Source organism: Strigops habroptila, chromosome 11, assembly GCF_004027225.2.
Source record: "Strigops habroptila isolate Jane chromosome 11, bStrHab1.2.pri, whole genome shotgun sequence".
Lineage (NCBI taxonomy): Eukaryota > Metazoa > Chordata > Aves > Psittaciformes > Psittacidae > Strigops > Strigops habroptila.
In genome coordinates this window covers 14,036,123-14,054,681 of record NC_046360.1, presented here as the reverse complement: position 1 = coordinate 14,054,681, position 18,559 = coordinate 14,036,123, and the positions used below count along the sequence as shown (strand labels likewise).

The window sequence follows — 18,559 nt, the reverse complement described above, 5'->3', positions numbered from 1 at the left end:
CGCTGGCACAGGGTGCCCAGAGAAGCTGTGGCTGCCCCATCCCTGGCAGTGTTCAAGGCCAGGTTGGACACAGGGGCTTGGAGCAACCTGCTCTAGTGGAAGGTGTCCCTGCCCGTGGCAGGGGTTGGAGCTGGAGGAACTTTAAGGTCCCTTCACCACAAACCAGGCTGTGACCTTATGACTTGCTCTCTCCACCATCTAACAATCCCTGATCTTTTACCACCTGCAGATTTTCTGGCAGTACTGAAGTGCACAGGCTTGAAGTGTGTGCAACTGACACTATTGGAAGTTAATGACTGAAATGGGCACAGGAGTTACAGTTTGATTTTGAGCTTTATCTTCTATTCAGTTTTTTTAATTCAGGTGGGTTCTTCCCTTTTTCATAAAGAGTTCATTCAGGTACGATATGGGGTTTGCAGCACATAAAAACACAAACAGAAATCCAGCAGTCAAGTTCAGCCAGGTCTGTCACGTCACCTGCCTTATAAATACATCTCAAATGATCGGTGGTGTGGTTGACAGAGAAAACCCCTCTGGAACCATCAGCTCCCAGGCACACCACTGCTGCAGGAAGCACCAACTGCACCCTGTGCACTGCACAGAGCATTTACAGAGGGAAAAGAAGCAGTAGATGCACATTCTGAAACTGGAATAGAAGAAAGCATTACATTGACCCCAAACCTCTGTTAGACAGGGGCTGCAATAAACAAAATGCCTTTATGTCATGGAATCCCAGCCTGGTTTGTATTGAAGGGACCTTAAAGCTCCTCCAGCTCCAACCCCTGCCACGGGCAGGGACACCTTCCACTAGAGCAGGTTGCTCCAAGCCCCTGTGTCCAACCTGGCCTTGAACACTGCCAGGGATGGGGCAGCCACAGCTTCTCTGGGCACCCTGTGCCAGCGCCTCAGCACCCTCACAGGGAAGAGCTTCTGCCCAAGAGCTCATCTCAGCTTGCAGCAGGACGTGTGTGTGTGTGTGTGTATGTATAAAAGGAGGAAACTATGAGCAGAATCGAGCCGGAACTGCCACTAATTCACTAAAAATTTATGCAAAAAGTAGATCAAAAAACCCCAATTTTAAACAAACAAAAGCTACAAGACTTGATAGAAGTTGGAATCTATCAAGTATGGAAACTGATAAGGAGAAATAAAATATTAGCACAGAAGTTTCCACGCCTGCAGGAACAATGGAGAGTAGGAACATTCTTTTAAGTTGCCAGAAACAAAGGGAATCTAGAATACAACCTACCAGCAGCGAGATGGAGACAGTATTACTGCTAGTATTGGTTTAAAAAAGGCAGAATCCTTGAACATGTTTGTTCCAAAAGAAGCAGAAGAAAGATGGTTCATACGCAACCCATGCTGTAACCACAGTTCATATGGAACCCATGCTGTAACTGATGAGAACATTCAAAGGAACACAGTGATTAAAGCTAAAAAGGTCATATATTCTTCAGGGTTTATCTTTAATGCACCAGAAGCCATCAAATTCCAGCCCTTGTATTCAAAACAAGAGCCTATGCCTGATTCCAGCATGACTTGGTATTTTACACAGGTTGTGTTTGGGTCCGCTTATCTTCAAACCCACGTCTGCTCTGGACTTGGAGATACCAGGAAAGGAGGGGTTCAGCAGCTCCCTCCAACACATCTGCCTTCAGCTTCCAACCTCTAGGTCTCCCTGTATGTTTTGCAGCTCACACAATGTCCCATGCCCAAGACTTGAAGACTGTGCCTCTTGCTCAATCCAGCTGAAGCTGACGGCTGGCTGAGCAACAGGCTGAGCTGTCCAACCACCCTCTGTCTTGCAGCTCAGCTGTCAGGAAAGGCACAGACTGCAGGAACTCTGAGGTGAATCCTGATGTAATGAAGACTGCGATTCAAGAGGAGATGGGTTTAGAACCTGAGGTTTACACAAATCTCCATCCTTAGAACAATGGTAAGGTCCACATCCAGCTGTCAGGTGTACAGCTGGCCAGGAGAAGAGTGAGGGCACATCTGTGTGAACATTTCTGAGGAGGACATCTCAGTCTCCACTTCAGCTGGAGCCCGACCTTGCCTTCTGTGACCACCCACCTCTCCACCAGCCCCAGCTCTGCTCTGCCAGGATAGCACCACTGTTAGAAGTTGTTATGAGCAAACATTTCCAGATGAATTCATCATGATAACTTACGTAGGACTTCAACAAAGCTGTAGACATTAATAGGAAAGCCTGAACAGACAAACTCCTTGCTATTCCACGAGATGCCTTCAAGGACAATTACCAGAGAAACAACAACCTAATTAAAAAGATGAGCTTTATTTCACAGCTAAAGCCTGCTCAGTATCACTGATGAGAAGTTTTCATATGTTGGGCACTGTGCTGTAACAGAATTGTTCCTTTATACTTCAAATTGATTAGATAAATATATCTTGAAAGTTTACCAGATCTACAGTAACGAACGGAGGATTAGCTTAGGAAATTAGGGCTTTTAAAATTTCTTGCAGCTGTGCTCCTAAAATCCATCACAAACCACCAGCAGAGACTATCCAAGTGACTGCAAGACAACTTTGTGCTTAACTGCTGCATTCAGCTGCAAACAGCTTCTACTACAATAGCCTGGGCTGGTTTACATGTGTGTGGGAGTCTTCCTTTTGAAGGTGAATTTTGGGAAAGCTGTGTGAAAAAAATATGATCAGTTCAGTTCTTCTTCCCTGTGAGGGTGCTGAGGTGCTGGCACAGGGTGCCCAGAGAAGCTGTGGCTGCCCCATCCCTGGCAGTGCTCAAGGCCAGGTTGGACACAGGGGCTTGGAGCAACCTGCTCTAGTGGAAGGTGCCCCTGCCCGTGGCAGGGGTTGGAGCTGGAGGAGCTTTAAGGTCCCTTCAACCCAAACCAGGCTGGGATTCTGTGATTATCAGATATAAACCGTGATGTGGCCAAGAGAAATGGTACAAGAACTTATAAGACTGGTTCTAAAGCAAACAGTCTGCACACTCACACTGCTCCTAGGTATTAGTGAAAGGCTTCATCACCTTATCTGCCGCAACACAAAAGTACTTCTAAAAACTGCTGGCAAAAAGAGCAAGAAACATTGAATTGTTAGAACGAAGTTGGCTGATCTGATGGACAGTGAATACCGAGAGAAAGCATTGATTTCCCATCCTGTCAACAAGCTGATCCCACTCCATCATCTCACCACTGCTGGAGGGAGCACGAGGGAAAGGAAAGACCCTGCTGGGGACAAGACCAGGGCCCATGGACTCTTCTCGGAGGCAGCCCCTGCGATGAACTCTGAAAGCACACTTTCAATCTCAACTTCCTCCTACCCCAAAGCTTTCTAACCCATTTCCGAATCAGAATTCCCATTGTGTTTAACTGCAGCTGGCAAATCATCAGCTCTTCCCTGACAGAAAAGACCATTTCCCAGAAATGAAACGGAAATGGTCCAGGACAGCTTAGATAATAACTGACCAGGAAAACACCTTCCTAAAAAGCACCCTAAAATTCAGGCTCCTACTGGTCAATAGGATCACATGTAAGGAGCACATAGATTCTACAGAGCGCACTGAAACTCATTTTCATTGTTAGAAACAGCATTTTTTTGTCAAGACTGAGGCCGGAGAAGACGACGTTATCAAGTTATTGTGCTGTCCTTTCAACTGGAGTTTCACCTATATTAAATAACACCCAAAAAGGGTTAGTCTTGTTAATTCTCCATCTTCATGTTCTGCTTGAAAGGATGAGTAATTAGTTAAGGTTGTAACCTCAGCCTGTGTTCAGCCAGGATGGGAACATCTTAATTACCTTTCATTTCTGATGTGCCTCTGCTCTAAATGTTGTACATAATTAAGACTGGCAATAACCATCTGTTTGCAGTGATTCTAAACAAAAAAGATGATGTAAATACAGGATCATTTAAATTCACCTATATTTAAATTAAGTTGGACTGACAGCAAGGAAAAATCAAAATGGGAGGGGAAAAAAGAAAAAGGGAGTACCCAAGTGGTTGACTGGTCCCTGCCCACCTCCTGAATTCCATTTATTTCAGCATCAAAATCACACTGAGTTGACCCTCAGGCTCAAAACCATTCACACCCTCTGGCACCGCTGCCCTCTGCATTTCAGACAGGAACCGCGAGGTTTTGACACTGAAGATTAGAAACTTTGAGGATGAAATATAGAATCCCAGCCTGGTTTGTGTTGGAGGGACCTTAAAGCTCCTCCAGCTCCAACCCCTGCCATGGGCAGGGACACCTTCCACTAGAGCAGGTTGCTCCAAGCCCCTGTGTCCAACCTGGCCTTGAACACTGCCAGGGATGGGGCAGCCACAGCTTCTCTGGGCACCCTGTGCCAGTGCCTCAGCACCCTCACAGGGAAGAGCTTCTGCCTCAGAGCTCATCTCAATCTCCCCTCTGGCAGGTTAAAGCCATTCCCCTTGGCCTGTCCCTACAGGCCCTTGTCCAAAGCCCCTCTCCAGGTTTCCTGGAGCCCCTTTAGGCACTGGAGCTGCTCTAAGGTCTCCCCTTCAGGAGCCTTCTCTTCTCCAGGCTGCCCCAGCCCAGCTCTCTCAGCCTGGCTCCAGAGCAGAGCTGCTCCAGCCCTCGCAGCAGCTCGGTGACCTCACTCCAACAGCTCCACATCCCTCTTGTGTTGTTGCCCCAGAGCTGGATGCAGGACTGCAGGGGGGGTCTCATGATTAAGAGAGGAATCACTGATAACCACTGAACCCACCTTCAAAAGGCAGCTCGTCTCACCAAAGTAATACCATTTAGCTTACCAAAGAATGAGAGGGAATAAACCGGTCCTCTTTGTCCCAGAAAGTTTCAAGCTAGGCTCTTCTGATACTTCACATTGGCAACTGCAAATAAAAAGAGAGCGTTTTAAAACATGAACCTTCACCTGAAAAAACACACTTGTTAAATAGCCAGCAACTTATACAAGAACTTCAACTGCTACGTTAGCTTGTCTTCGTTAAATAGTAAGAAGTACTGTGTAAGGGGTAACTGCTGAGAGTTTGATATGCCCAAAGAGGGAATTCAGTGATTGGAGCTGTCAGGTACATGTGTGCTGGCTGAGGCCTCCCTCCTGCTAAGGGCCAGGTCAGAAATCATGGCCACAGAGCAATTCAAGCTTGCTTTAAACTTCTTTGGTGCACAGAAGTGAAAAGTAACCCAACCCTTAGCAATACAAGCGAGAGGAGAGCTCTCTCAGAGAAGATCCAGCTGCTTTTGTACTCATCTTCACAAGTGGGTTTTAATTTTACACTACAAGCAGCTTTCCCACTGAAATCAGCTGCCCCCAGCCTGCAGACACAGACCTCCACGAGTGGTCCCAAGTGCAAACTGCAGCCAAGCCAAGGTAACCAGCAACACCCTCATGGTACCACTGCTCCTGAGTCCCATCTCTTGACCTCCCAAGTGCTGTACAGTTACTGCCTCAAACAGAAGTGTCAGCATTGTGTGGCAAACACAGATTTGTCAGAAAGTGATCTGGAGAAAAGCTCTGATTTGCTTTATTCCCATGGAATCACTTCAGTAGGTGGCTGCAGCCTCCTATAGCATCGGAATGATGGCTGGGACACAACGTTCCATACTAAAATACCCAAACCCTAAAATTACGTGTTCCAGACTAACCCCAACCGTTCCTTAAGCATGCAAGCAGCCAAGCTGATGGAATTCCACTCCCTTGTATCCCGTGTGCCAGAGGATTTGCTCTTCACAATACCTTGGAGCTCTCCCAAGAGCATGCTGCATGCGTATGTGCCTGGAAAGCCTAACTGCATAAACACAGGATCCTGCTGCTACAAAGGGTTTGCTCCTACTCTGATGGGCCACAACTAGTGGGAATTTCACATTCAGGTCCATTAATAGAACATAAATCTCTATTTTGGATCTCTCTTGTCGTTTAGGGGTTATGACAGGGAAAAAATACAGTATGTACAAAAGGATATATAATTTTAGGACTGGGTAGAAAAAGTTTTAAAGGTTAAGAAGTAAAACGAGGCTTTTAACTCTTAAAATCTTTCTACTTTAAAAGTAAAACATGCACCAAGCCAAAGCAGTTCTGACATTTCACAGTGGACACACTTTAGGGGCATCTCATCCCTATCTCCCTTCAGCTGGTGTTTAGACAACCTGTGCTGTGAGAAACCACCCTGTGGATGACCACAGCTCTCGCCAGCCCCGGCTCCTCATGGATTGCAACGTTATAAAGTGGTGTCTAAGAGCAACATCCAGTTACCTGCAGCAAAGGTCAATGCTGTTTCATTTGTTTTAGAATCTCTCTCAACCAACAACCCAAATGCCAATTCCAGTAGCTTCACAGGTTGGTAATTCATTGTCATAGAATCATGGAGTGGTTTGGGTTGAAGGGACCTTAAAGCTCCTCCAGTTCCAACCCCCTGCCACGGGCAGGGGCACCTTCCGCTAGAGCAGGTTGCTCCAAGCCCCTGTGTCCAACCTGGCCTTGAACACTGCCAGGGATGGGGCAGCCACAGCTTCTTAACCACAGCACACGAGGCACAGAGGACACAGTTTTACTTTGAGGTACCAGCTTGAGCATGCAACAAGTTCAACTCCACAGCCACGTGGTTGTACAAAGTCCCCTTTGACGGGAAACCAAAAAAAGCAGCCATGAAGAGCACTACACAGCTCCAGCGACTCCTCAGAGACACTGTGCTGGCCCCGTCCGTGCTTTGAAACAGGCAAGATACACACTGAGGGCAGCAGCAGATGGACTCAGTTTGTGTGCTTTAGGTCCAAGATAAAAACAAACCTTCACAAAACCTGCAATAAACTTGTTATTGAATTTAATGAGGTTTGGAAGAAGCCACTGAATCTCAGGAGTTTTGTGGAGCAGTTTAAAAACAGGTCAAAAACATTCCAATACAAGCACTAATAGTCCTGCTTTACCCCTGCCAGCACTGGAAGCGCTCCAGGCCGGGCTCCTCGGCGTTCCCCCCGCAGGGCTGCAGGCACAGATAAGCACCTTGGACCTTATCACTTCCCAAGCCAACTCTTGTGCCAAAATGAAAGGAAAAGCTGACTGTAAGAAGAAACACAGCCCCGAATTGTACTGGATCTCAAACCAGTTACTGATGGGAGGAGCAACCCAAGCACTGGTGGGGAAATAGCTGTTTAACACAGTTAAACACATCTGAGACCACTGCCTCTGAGGAGGGGCTGCAGCCTTCCCCTCCGTGTGCTCCCACCACTTCCTCTGCATCAGCTCTGCCGTCTGATCCACAACGAGCACATTCAGAGAATCCCAGCCTGGTTTGGGTTAAAGGGACCTTAAAGCTCCTCCAGCTCCAACCCCTGCCACAGGCAGGGACACCTTCCACTAGAGCAGGTTGCTCCAAGCCCCTGCGTCCAACCTGGCCTTGAACACTGCCAGGGATGGGGCAGCCACAGCTTCTCTGGGAAAAGTCTGTGCCAGCGCCTCAGCACCCTCACAGGGAAGAGCTTCTGCCTCAGAGCTCATCTCAATCTCCCCTCTGGCAGGTTAAAGCCATTCCCCTTGGCCTGTCCCTACAGGCCCTTGTCCAAAGCCCCTCTCCAGGTTTCCTGGAGCCCCTTTAGGCACTGGAGCTGCTCTAAGGTGTCCCCTTCAGGAGCCTTCTCTTCTCCAGGCTGCCCCAGCCCAGCTCTCTCAGCCTGGCTCCAGAGCAGAGCTGCTCCAGCCCTCGCAGCAGCTCCGGGGCCTCCTCTGGCCTCGCTCCAGCAGCTCCACGTCCCTCTTGTGCTGTTGCCCCAGAAGAGGAAAAGGGAACGGGACCATTTCAGTAAATCCTACAAAGTCAACCGTGTCTAGTAAAGGAACTGGCTTTGCACCATCTTTCTTACTGGGCTGTCACATTCCCACAGCTGGTTTGGTATTTCTTTATTCAGGCACAGCTGATGAAGGGCAGATCAACACTGCCCAGTTTTCATTGTGAAGTTCCTCTGCCACAGGGCTCCAGGACTCAGGGTGATGAGAACAGGAACAGTTAAAACTACGCTTTTGCTTTGAACCACCTCTTTAGGATCGTTCCCTGTTGACTCTTTCGGGCAGTTGGGCATTAGATGCACACTTCAGCTAGCACACAGCTCCTGCCTCCATTGGGTTTTGGTGGAAGATGCTCTGGAGGAGCAGTGGGATGATGCAGCATCATTCTGTAACAGTGAAACACAAGTCATAATGGAATTGTGGGGCGAAGCTCAGAATTCACATTTCCAAGGTGTAGAACTTTCATCCCTGGAGTATTCCAAACGTGACCAGCCCCTGAGCAACCCACCATCACAGCTGGCCCTACTCTAAGCAGAGCACTGGACTACATGGCCTCCAACCTAAACTACAGGAGTCTGTGACAAGGGTTTTCTTGATGTTTATTTAAATAAAACATTGGCAAATAGCTTGGAAAAACACCCTCAAGTTTTAACAAGCATGTTTGTTTAATTCAGATTGGGAAGTTGCCCCTTCAATTTCTTAGCTGAAGGCCTGTATCTAGCAAGAACAGAGGAGGAATGATTTGATAAGCATGAAGTGAAATGGCAGAATAGCAGCTTTGGAACAAAAGAAATCCAAACTTCCCCTAGCTGCAGACCAACTGTCCTCATAGAGATGTAGAGAAACCAAACTTTAAGTGACTAGTTTGAAGGTGTATTTTTTCCTCTGTTTGCTGAAATAGGGCATTCCTGCAGGGGTTAGGCCACACCATGTCACAACCTGAACACTACACACGTGGCTTATGGTTAAAAGGTCTCTACTCCTGTTCACATTCCTGACTTCACGGTATTCCTGCTCCCACAGAACCATCTCTGCAGTGACTGGACCTCCTCTCACACCCTTATCATCACACATGTACCAACCATTTGTTGACAACACATGTCACCACCTTTGTGTTAGGCTGCTTTCTGCTCAGCTTTAACTCACATCCTAGCTATAGATTATTCTCCTCCTCTTTCCTTCTACGTTCTTCCCCCCAGAACTATTTCTACCCTACTCAGTGTGCTAAGGAGCAGGAACAGAACACTACTATCAGCTACCTACCACTTGGGCAATGTGGTCAGCTTGCGGCTGAGCTAAAAACCACCGAGGGGGTGGGAGCACTGGGACTGGCACCATGAACACTGGTGCTCCCGAGGCTGGGCAGAGCGAGCTCACTGCTTAACAGAGAGCTTTAAACCCTGTGCACGGAGAAGGAATGCTGATCTTCAGGGAGGAATCTTCTCTATCACACACTTCCCTAGATTGTAAAGTGACAGGATTCCCAGTTTGGAAAGCTGCCGAGTATGAAGGGCTGCCCACATCAATGCTGCATGGCATGACAGAGTAAGTGGAGATGAGCAGCCACACTGAGCATCTCGCCTGTCCTCAGTCCCACCCCTGGCAGTGTTCAAGGCCAGGTTGGACAGGGCTTGGAGCAACCTGCTCTGGTGGAAGGCTGCTGTGTGGCAGGGGGTGGAACTGTATTACCTTTAAAGGTCCCTTCCAACCCAAACCAGGCTGGGATTCTGTGGTTAACATGGATGGGAAGCATCAAACTAAGAGCATTTTGAAAATGTCTGATTCCATTTTCCATTCTACCTGTGCTGCTGCGAGTGAAGAATGAACTATGAGAGTCCAGAGCATCACAAAGGTTTTGCACCATGTCACTGCACTGACTCATAGGTTAATGGTGGGTAATTGAGCCTCCTGTGGAACCCTTCACAGGTAGGCATATTAGCTTCCTTCACCTTCCCACTCAGAAGAGGCATTAGTCTGTTTTTAAAGCAGCTTAAGCTGATGCTCTTTGCATACTAGTTAAAAAGATCACTTCTTGCACTCTTCCAAAACTAAATGCGGAAGCAGCAGTTCAAAGTTACAAGAAAAACCATCTCAAACAGTAGCAAAGCTTGAAAGGGCAGAGGAGCACGGGAGGAGAGGCAGCAGAAGCCCTCCTGAGACTGCAGCTATCTGATAGCTCATGGGAGTCATTGGATCTGGCATTAAGAGGCCCACTTTTGATGTCAAGACTAAAACTCAGTGAAACTTTAGGTGATCATAGGATTAAATATTCCAATAAAGAAGTTTTTTTAGGGAAGTGTCTTTCTGAATAAGAGATTATACATCAATATTCTCCTTCACAGATCCCAGAACAGCCCAGCTCAACCACCACACCAACCTGACACCAAAACGTGAGGAAAACGTCCCTTTGTCTTGTAAGATTTCAGGTTCTCTTCTCTTTGAATTCCTTTTTCCTTTGGACAGACCCCCAAGATCCAACCACTGCAACTGTTCATACATAAACCAGGATACAATTTGCCCACCAGAGAGCTTCTGATGAACCAGTGGTAGTTTAAAGCGCAAATGAATAACCCATTCTGTCATTTTCCTTTTATTTCAGTTATTCCATATTCCTCAACTTGACACAAGTGACAGACAAGTAACATTTACCAAGAAGGACCAACGAGCTACATGGATCAGTCTGAAGTGTGGAGAGATCTGCAAGGAAGGGATCTGAATCTACCAGTCACATATGACAGCTGACAGGATGCAGAACACTGATCAGGGCTGAGCTGGTGGACATGCCATAGACTTGTATAGGTTCTAAGCTAAAGAAGTGACCAAGTGTCACCTTTGTGTGTGGAAGGGGATATTCTGTCCAAAAGTAACCAAAGGGCCTACATGAAAAGTAGGGCAACGTTAGACTGAAGTTATGAAACAGAAAAAGCAAGTGAGCAAGCCCGAGACCAGGCAGCCAAAGTTTCCACTTGAAATGGCAGAACAGAGTAAGGAGGGAATAATTTGCTCCTCATACTTCCCATTCTTGCACCGAGGTCCTCACAGCCCATTTGCCATGAGTCATGCTTCCCTCCCCTAGTCCTTCCTTTCTAGAAGGCAACAAACAAACAGGAGTACGAGGCTGCTAATCAGAGTCTCAAAGGTTTTACTCATCCTTCCCACACACCTACTCATGCCCCTGCCCTCCTCCATAACACTGTGCTTGAACTCAGTCCCTTCTGGTACCTGGCTGAGCACTGGGAAGGGGCAGCTGCTCTTGTGGGAGAGCAGCATTACACAGCACCCATCAGGACAGGCTCCTTACACCCTGTATTGCACTGACAGTCAACACTAAAGAGATCTACAAGTAATTAAAAGAGAGAGCTTTGAAACAGGAAGCAGTGAGTCTGGTGGAACTCCTTTGGAGTTACAAGTTACGCTCCAATCAGTGTTTTCCCCACTGAACTAGGTGAGGACACCTACACCCAGTTACAGCTATCAGCTCCTAAGGGGGTAAGTTGACCACGTTTTCACCATACTTTAAAATGGTGAGGCTTTTAAAACCTCTTTAACAAAACACCATTCAGTTCCTTTGTCGTAAGACAGCTTTATTGAAATACCAAGTACCTGCTATGAATAAACATTTATTTCTCAAAGCATTAAGTAGGTTAAATTAATAGGGGGTGGCCGTAACAGGGAACTCAGCCCCCCCCCAGAGGCTCAGAGCAATAGCACTGATCAACTACACTGCTGGGACACAGTCAAGGCTGTTATCTGCTACCAGGGCTTGCTTTTATTGCACACCTTGCAGAGTGCTGTTATGGACTACAGTTTTCATAGAATTATGGAATAGTTTGGGTTGGAAAGGACATAAGGCTCCTCCAGCTCCAACCCCCTGCCACGGGCAGGGACACCTTCCACTAGAGCAGGTTGCTCCAAGCCCCTGTGTCCAACCTGGCCTTGAACGCTGCCAGGGAAACTTACCCATTTATTTCTCAAAGCATTAAGAAGGTGAAGTTGAAATGGCAGAATTTAGTTCAAACACCAACTGCCCTCAAATAGCCCTAAGCTGCACTAGAGCTATTAAAGAGACAACCATACCCTGTACCAGCAGGACCTGAATCCATTTTTAGGAGTAGCACAACAGTGATGCTTCCACCAGCATCTGTCAAATCTGGGGTGAGGCTTCAGCCACAAGAGACCTCTTGTTATGAACTGACCACCTAAATCTCTGCTTTCAGGAGTTCATCAAGGCTCAGAAGAGCTTTTCTAGGACAATAAACAGCCATTTTCTAGAGAGCAGAACAAATGCCTGTTTGTGCATCATCCACAAGACTGCCCAGCCATGAACAGCCATCAACAGCCTCAGTGTCCAACCGGCTGCCTAATACATGTAAATAGTGGAAATAACATCAGGCAAAAGCCAAATTACAAGGAGATAACCCCATGTGTGCTTGTGCATGATAAGGAGAGCAGCAAGAGCTGGGTAAGGAACCATGAGCAGCTTCAGTGAGCGCAAGGAATTTTCTGCCCACTCCTATTGAGACAGCGAGTTCCAGTTTGAAGCCAGACACGGGATTTACCGGAGCAGGTTACTGCCCTCCAGCCAACCCCTTCCAGACTGGAACACGCAGGTTGCTGCATCAACCCAGTGCCAGTTTGAACTTCCTCAAATTCCAGCAGCATGCCCTGGTCCTCGCCAAGTTCTCCACTGGGGGAGAGGAGACTGGTGCTAGCATTGCCCTTCAGCAAGGCACAGCAGTGCCGAGGCTCCCTATGTGTATTAAGGGATACCCAGAACTCAGATGCCTTCCCCAATTACGGAGGCTTCCTATATTTAGATCCCAAGGGACACACGAACAGGTTTGGCTCATCTACCAGCTCTGCCTGCAAAAGACCTGCTACTTGATGTCCTTTCTTTGGTCAGCTGATTCAATTCTCTAGGGGGAAAAGCAGGAAGAGCAAATACCTTTTCTCTCGTAGTTAATATTTGGAAGATACTGAAGTGATTTAAGACAGTTGTTTATTCCCATCTTTTTCCATTCATGGAAAGTCACAGTTGCTTAGCAGGAAATATAACTGGCAAAATACAACTTCCCATTTGCGAGTTGCACTTAAATCCTGGACATGGGAGCCCACAACTAAAATAAAAGGCAAGGAAAGGGAGGAAGTCTTAAAAAGAGTTCTATAAACACACTGGGAAAGGGACACAGAGCCAGCATCGGCCCATGGAACTGCAGCACGGAGCTGGGAACAGCCGAGACCGCATCGCACTGGAGAGCTGAACCAGCTGCAGGGCTCCACATGGGGTATGGGTGTGATGTGGGAGGCAGGGGGTGCACGAAGTACTTGTGCATCTCCTATGCTCACCTAAAGAATCCCAAAGTTAGTCTGAATGTGCTTTGATTTCCAGAAGTAGTCTTGAAAATCAGCTATTTACAAATACTCAGTAGTACATAGAGAGGTCTTCAACAGAGGAGTTGATTTTTGTCACCCTCAGGGCACAGCATGGGTGGTTTAGAACCAGCCAGCTCTATTGTGCGACAGGACAAGGGGTGATAGGTTCAAACTGAAACAGGGGAAGTTCAGGTTAGATACAAGGAAGTTCTTCCCTGTGAGGGTGCTGAGGCGCTGGCACAGGGTGCCCAGAGAAGCTGTGGCTGCCCCATCCCTGGCAGTGTTCAAGGCCAGGTTGGACACAGGGGCTTGGAGCAACCTGCTCTAGTGGAAGGTGTCCCTGCCCGTGGCAGGGGTTGGAGCTGGAGGAGCTTAAGGTCCTTTCCAACCCAAACCATTTCATGATTCTATGATTGTGATTTATTTAAGCTTATTTACTGTTAAGCCCAGCAGCCTTCCAGCTACTCACCCAGGGCAATGTGCTATGCAACAGTCTGGTTCAAGTCTTGACTCAAAGGCAACACCAACTACAACTTCTCAAGCCACATTTCCAGACTACCCAGAGAGACTGAGTTCGACCACGACAACTCCCCACAAATCTTCTCTCTCCATAACTTCCACAATACTGGAAGCACACAGGCTTGTCAGCTTGCACTGAAGTTGCACAGACATTCAGAGCCAGGAAAGAACCTACTTGGATTAACAGAATATGCTTATTCGAAAAGAGTAAACAGCATGAAGCCAAGGTTAAATATATTTATGCATTTCAGAGAGGCACCAAAGAAGGGTCTGTGGTTCTTTTTAGGGCACATATGTATATCAAAACACTGAGTTTCAGTCAGAATTGAGCTGAAGTTCTGCAGTAGGCTGCAACTCTGCTACTGAGACAAGGTTTGGTATAACCCAGTTATATTCATCAGCCACAGACTCACCCCTCCCATATTTAAAGTTAAAACCCCACTTCCTTAGGAAGACACCAGCAGGTATTTGCCCTGAGTGGAAAAGAAATCAATCCTACATGGTAACTATATCGCCTTCAAAATCACTGTTTCAATGGCAAGATCACCCAACAGGAATGAGTTTCTCTAGGGAACATGAATGTTTAAGGCTGTATTTCCTACCTGCTCACTTAAATCAACCTCCACCAAACCCTGTACTGCTGGTTAGGTTTTACCAAGAAGAGGTATTGCTCCAGTATCCTACTTTATACTAAATGCCCTTTAAAAAAACCACCACTAGTCAGTAATGCAGGACAGTAACAAGTGTCTGTAGATACAGGCAAATGCATTCCCACAGCAATCCAACACTGGAAGCACTCCATCTGCAGCAGCCTTTGCAGTGCTGCACTGCTGGAGGAATGAATTTGTCCACACATACAGGCACTCATGGGACTATCCAGAACACACTTTCCCCAAAACTTGGTTTAGTGTCAGGCAAAGTCTGATTTAAAGCCTCTCACTTTATTTTCCCCTGGAGAAGCTCTCTCATGTTGGTAGATATACCATACCCTGAGAAGGAAGAACACTAACAATGAATGACATTTTCTGTCTCTTGTGTTTTACCCTTTAGAGAACATTCCCTCCTTCCCTGTGTGACTCAAAACAAACCCAGTTTACTAAAAGGACTTGGTTGTAATTAAGAAATAAATCACCATTTTAAAGCAACAGAAAGTTTGGGCTTTTCAGCAAGTTACCTGAACACAGCACACCCACATCTTCCCCTTGGGCACTGCAGCAGTGAGCGCAGTTCAGCAGCTGTTACTGATGCGTCAGGTAATTCCCATTTTGAATATGGTTTAATCCCAGATTTTGGAAGAAGTGTATGTCAGTATGCAGGAAACTTCAGTTACCCACTGCAATTCTGGTCTGCACTTCACAGAATCCCAGCTTGCTTTGGGTTGATGGGACCTGAAAGCTCATCCAGCTCCAACCCCCTGCCACGGGCAGGGACACCTTCCACTAGAGCAGGTTGCTCCAAGCCCCTGTGTCCAACCTGGCCTTGAATCATCAATCCAGCAAGACTTAACCTTCCTTTAAAGAAATATTATAAAGATTTATGATGATTGTACAGTAAATGGAGCATGTTCCCTTCAAGCTGTATTTTATAAAGACAGGCAGGAGCACACGCAGATTAGTCCTGCTTAAAGATACAAAAGCAGTCTAATTCTTACCTGTGACTTGCAGATACCAAGCTTCAATGAAATGCACAGCAGTAGCATTTCACAGTAAAAACTAAGTAAGATCAACTAAATTAGTCTATTTTTATTCTTTATCCTTCCATCTGAAGTACCCCCTGTAACCAGCTTAATAGCAAACCCAGTCTGTACTCAGTGAACTCAAATGTGTGGCTGCAACCCATGAGAGGAAAATACTGAGGATGCCTTTGCTTAGATTCAAAAGTAAATCAGAAAAGTTTTAGCAAAAAAAGAAGTAGCTACAACATAAATCAGGAGCAATGAGAGGTTTAGTACTTGAGTTTTGGGTCCTGATTTACTGCTTTGCTCCTGATGAAATTAAATGGCACAAAACCCCCTGACCTCAAGTGACAACATCTCATTTCAGGATGAAGCTGCTGACAACATACAAACACACCTGAACCTCAGCTTGCTCAGGCACCAAGGATCTCCTTTAAAGATCTTATGAGGTGTCAGCCTTGGTCAGAGCCCAAACCAAGACAGGGCAGGAATCTCTTTCCATCCCATAACTACCAAAGCTGTGTTCAAAGCTGCCATGGGGTGCAGGACTGAGCTTCACAGGCAGCTTTCCTGCTGAAAGAGACTCCAATTCACCACCACAGACTTCTGTGCTGTCAACAGTCACAGCAACATGACTCAATATTCCATTGCCAAAAAGCAGAATACAACTTTCCCCCTTTAAGCCCAAACAGGAAAGTACAAAGAACACAATTTGAGAACAATTTGGGTTGAATGGGACAAGGGAATATCTGCTAGCCCAAGCCCCTACTCGACACAGTTGCCATTAGATCAGGTCACTCACACTTGTCCAGCCAAGGCTTGAGTAGCACTAAGCATACTCCTTCTAGACAACCTGTTCCAATATTAAGGTTGGAATCTTAAACTAAGGTCAGAAAAATACTCAAAGGACTCCTTCACACTGAGCAAAACCAGGGAAAGCAACAAGGATAGAAACAATGTTGGGAATACTTCGGTCCACCTCACTTGTGTTTCAAGAGGTTATGTATTGGTGTAACAAGCCTGTGTGTGAAGACAAATCCAGGAGCAAATGCTCAGAGCTGAGCTGAAAAAGCATTTGTAATTTAGCTGAGAGTTCACTCAGGAACAGCCTCAGCATCCAGGCCTGGCATTCCTGAAAGAGCTCCCAGTTCTGCACATCTAGATGTAAATGCCAAACTCCTCTCCTGAGGAAAGATTACATCTTTATGTAAGGAAAGCTCACGTGACAAGCTTAAACTACTCTGTCAACCAAGTACAGGGATCTAAGGTATGCCTGTTCCACTAAAATTATCCCATTTGTGCCATTAGCTTGGCAGTGCAATGGCTCTGCAGGAGGTTCAGGTGCAGCAACAGAACCATTCTTAGTCTCCCCTGATGGTGGAAGCCTCATGAATAACCGGTGACATCCCTGACCACTTGCAGCCAAACTTCTGCATTCAGAGCTTGGCATGAACTGAAGATGTTCCTTTTCCCTGTTAGCATCACCATGGCTGCTGAAGAACCTCTGCCAAGAAGAGGTAAGAAACAATGGCCTGCTTTGGTAGTTTACTACTACCCACAGGAGAGCTCAGGAAGCCAGAGCAGGGGTGTGTAAATGCCGCTGTAAGGGAGGATGCTTCCCAGGCCAGGCATGCTTTGGTGATGGGTTTTTGGACAAGGATCTTACACGTAGTTGCACAATAAAGTAAACAAGAGAGGCAAAGCTGACAGCCTGAGAGCCGAGGATTAATGACACAGCAGATATTTGCTGTACTCATACATGCCATGGAAATCAACTTGTAATTGCATCTTAACATGTCTGTATATGAAAGGACTGAGTGAAGGATTACACATGAGGAAGTGCAAGCACTGTGACCACTGTGAAGCTTTAGTTCAGCTTCTCTTGGATATGCATGATCCCCAATTCCCTTCTCCATCCTCTCCCTCCCATAAAACCCCACCTGCACTCACGGAACTAGGTGGACAACTCTCCCTGAACCCAAACCTCTGCATTCTGTTCATTTGAATCACACCTTCTCGTCAGTGTGCAGTCCTGAACCACGCCAATCTTCTCTACACTGCTCATTTCATGGCACCTCCTCTGAAGATCCTCAGTGCTTACCACAGCATTCACACTCTCCCATATGGCTAAATGGTAGTAACGTGTTTTTAAAAGACTGGAAAATGAAGCATAGTAAGAGTTCACAGCATCAGAAGCATCTTTTAGTTTTGGTACCCAGAACAGACGTTTAAAGTGTAGTTCTTCAAATACTCCCCATTTCCACAGCATTCTGCTCTGATTTGGGAAGCACAACTCTACCAGCTGGGGGCTGAGCTGCAGAGATGAGTGCTCAGGCCTGAAGGTGCATCCTTAACACCAAAACTATAACTCTACACACACCTGTATGAGTTTCCAGTACCACCCTAGCCAGCACCCCATGCACAGCAGGGCAGGACACCTCTAGCTCCCCAGGATGGCAGCCTCCTGCCTCACCAGACCATCACCTAGAAATGCCCCCCAGGTAAAGTCAGTGCTCCCTCACCCAGTGCTTCTCCAGACACCAGGGAACTTCACATCTTACGGGGCCACCTGGAAGTGCTGGATTTCTTCAGGGGTCCAACGCTATTGCAGCCTCTGCTTAGAATGATCCCAGCTATTACCTGTGGGGATGAACTACTGATGCCAGTGCTCTCACAGCAACAGCCAAAAGCAATCAGACAGCTTGTTGGGCAGTGGAAAATCATCATTCCTCCCACAAACACCTTCATCTTTATTGTATTAGTTACTGTTTATTGTATTAGTATTAATAATAAATGTATTAGCCAGTAACCAATACATCTATTGTATTAGTTACTGCCTCAGTCGCACAGCACTGATAAACCTCTCTGAGGGAGCTGAACTCCCTGGCAAGGCTTCCAAAGGGAACAGTGCTCACATCTGGCGAGGCAGCTTGGTCAGGAGCATCAGCCACACCTATCAGGAAGCCCAGGTCAGCACAAGCACGGGCACCAGGGCCGCAAGGACTCAATACACCTCACCCCCAAAGCCTCCTTAACAAAGGCCTACAGAAAAGGGTTGGGCCAACAAGAATCATGGAGAGGGGCTCTGGCCAAGGGATGGAGGGACAGGCCAAGAGGAATGGCTTTAACCTGCCAGAGGGGAGACTGAGATGAGCTCTGAGGCAGAAGCTCTTCCCTGTGAGGGTGCTGAGGCGCTGGCACAGGGTGCCCAGAGAAGCTGTGGCTGCCCCATCCCTGGCAGTGTTCA

At 47.0% G+C, this 18,559-nt stretch overlaps 1 protein-coding gene across 9 annotated transcripts in view; it reads right to left on the bottom strand.

Moving 5' to 3' along the window:
* MTMR3 (myotubularin related protein 3) overlaps positions 1-18,559 on the bottom strand; it is a 79,360-nt gene that overhangs the window by 41,663 nt on the left and 19,138 nt on the right. For 7 of the 9 annotated variants that reach the window (XM_030501606.1, XM_032920210.1, XM_030501607.1 and 4 more), the window contains one exon: positions 4,756-4,836. The gene's annotated coding sequence lies outside the window, so the exon portion shown is untranslated. Of the gene's footprint in view, positions 1-4,755; positions 4,837-4,967; positions 5,314-14,239; positions 14,315-18,559 lie in introns of those variants that run through there. The other 2 variants (XM_030501608.1, XM_030501610.1) reach the window with 2 other exon arrangements.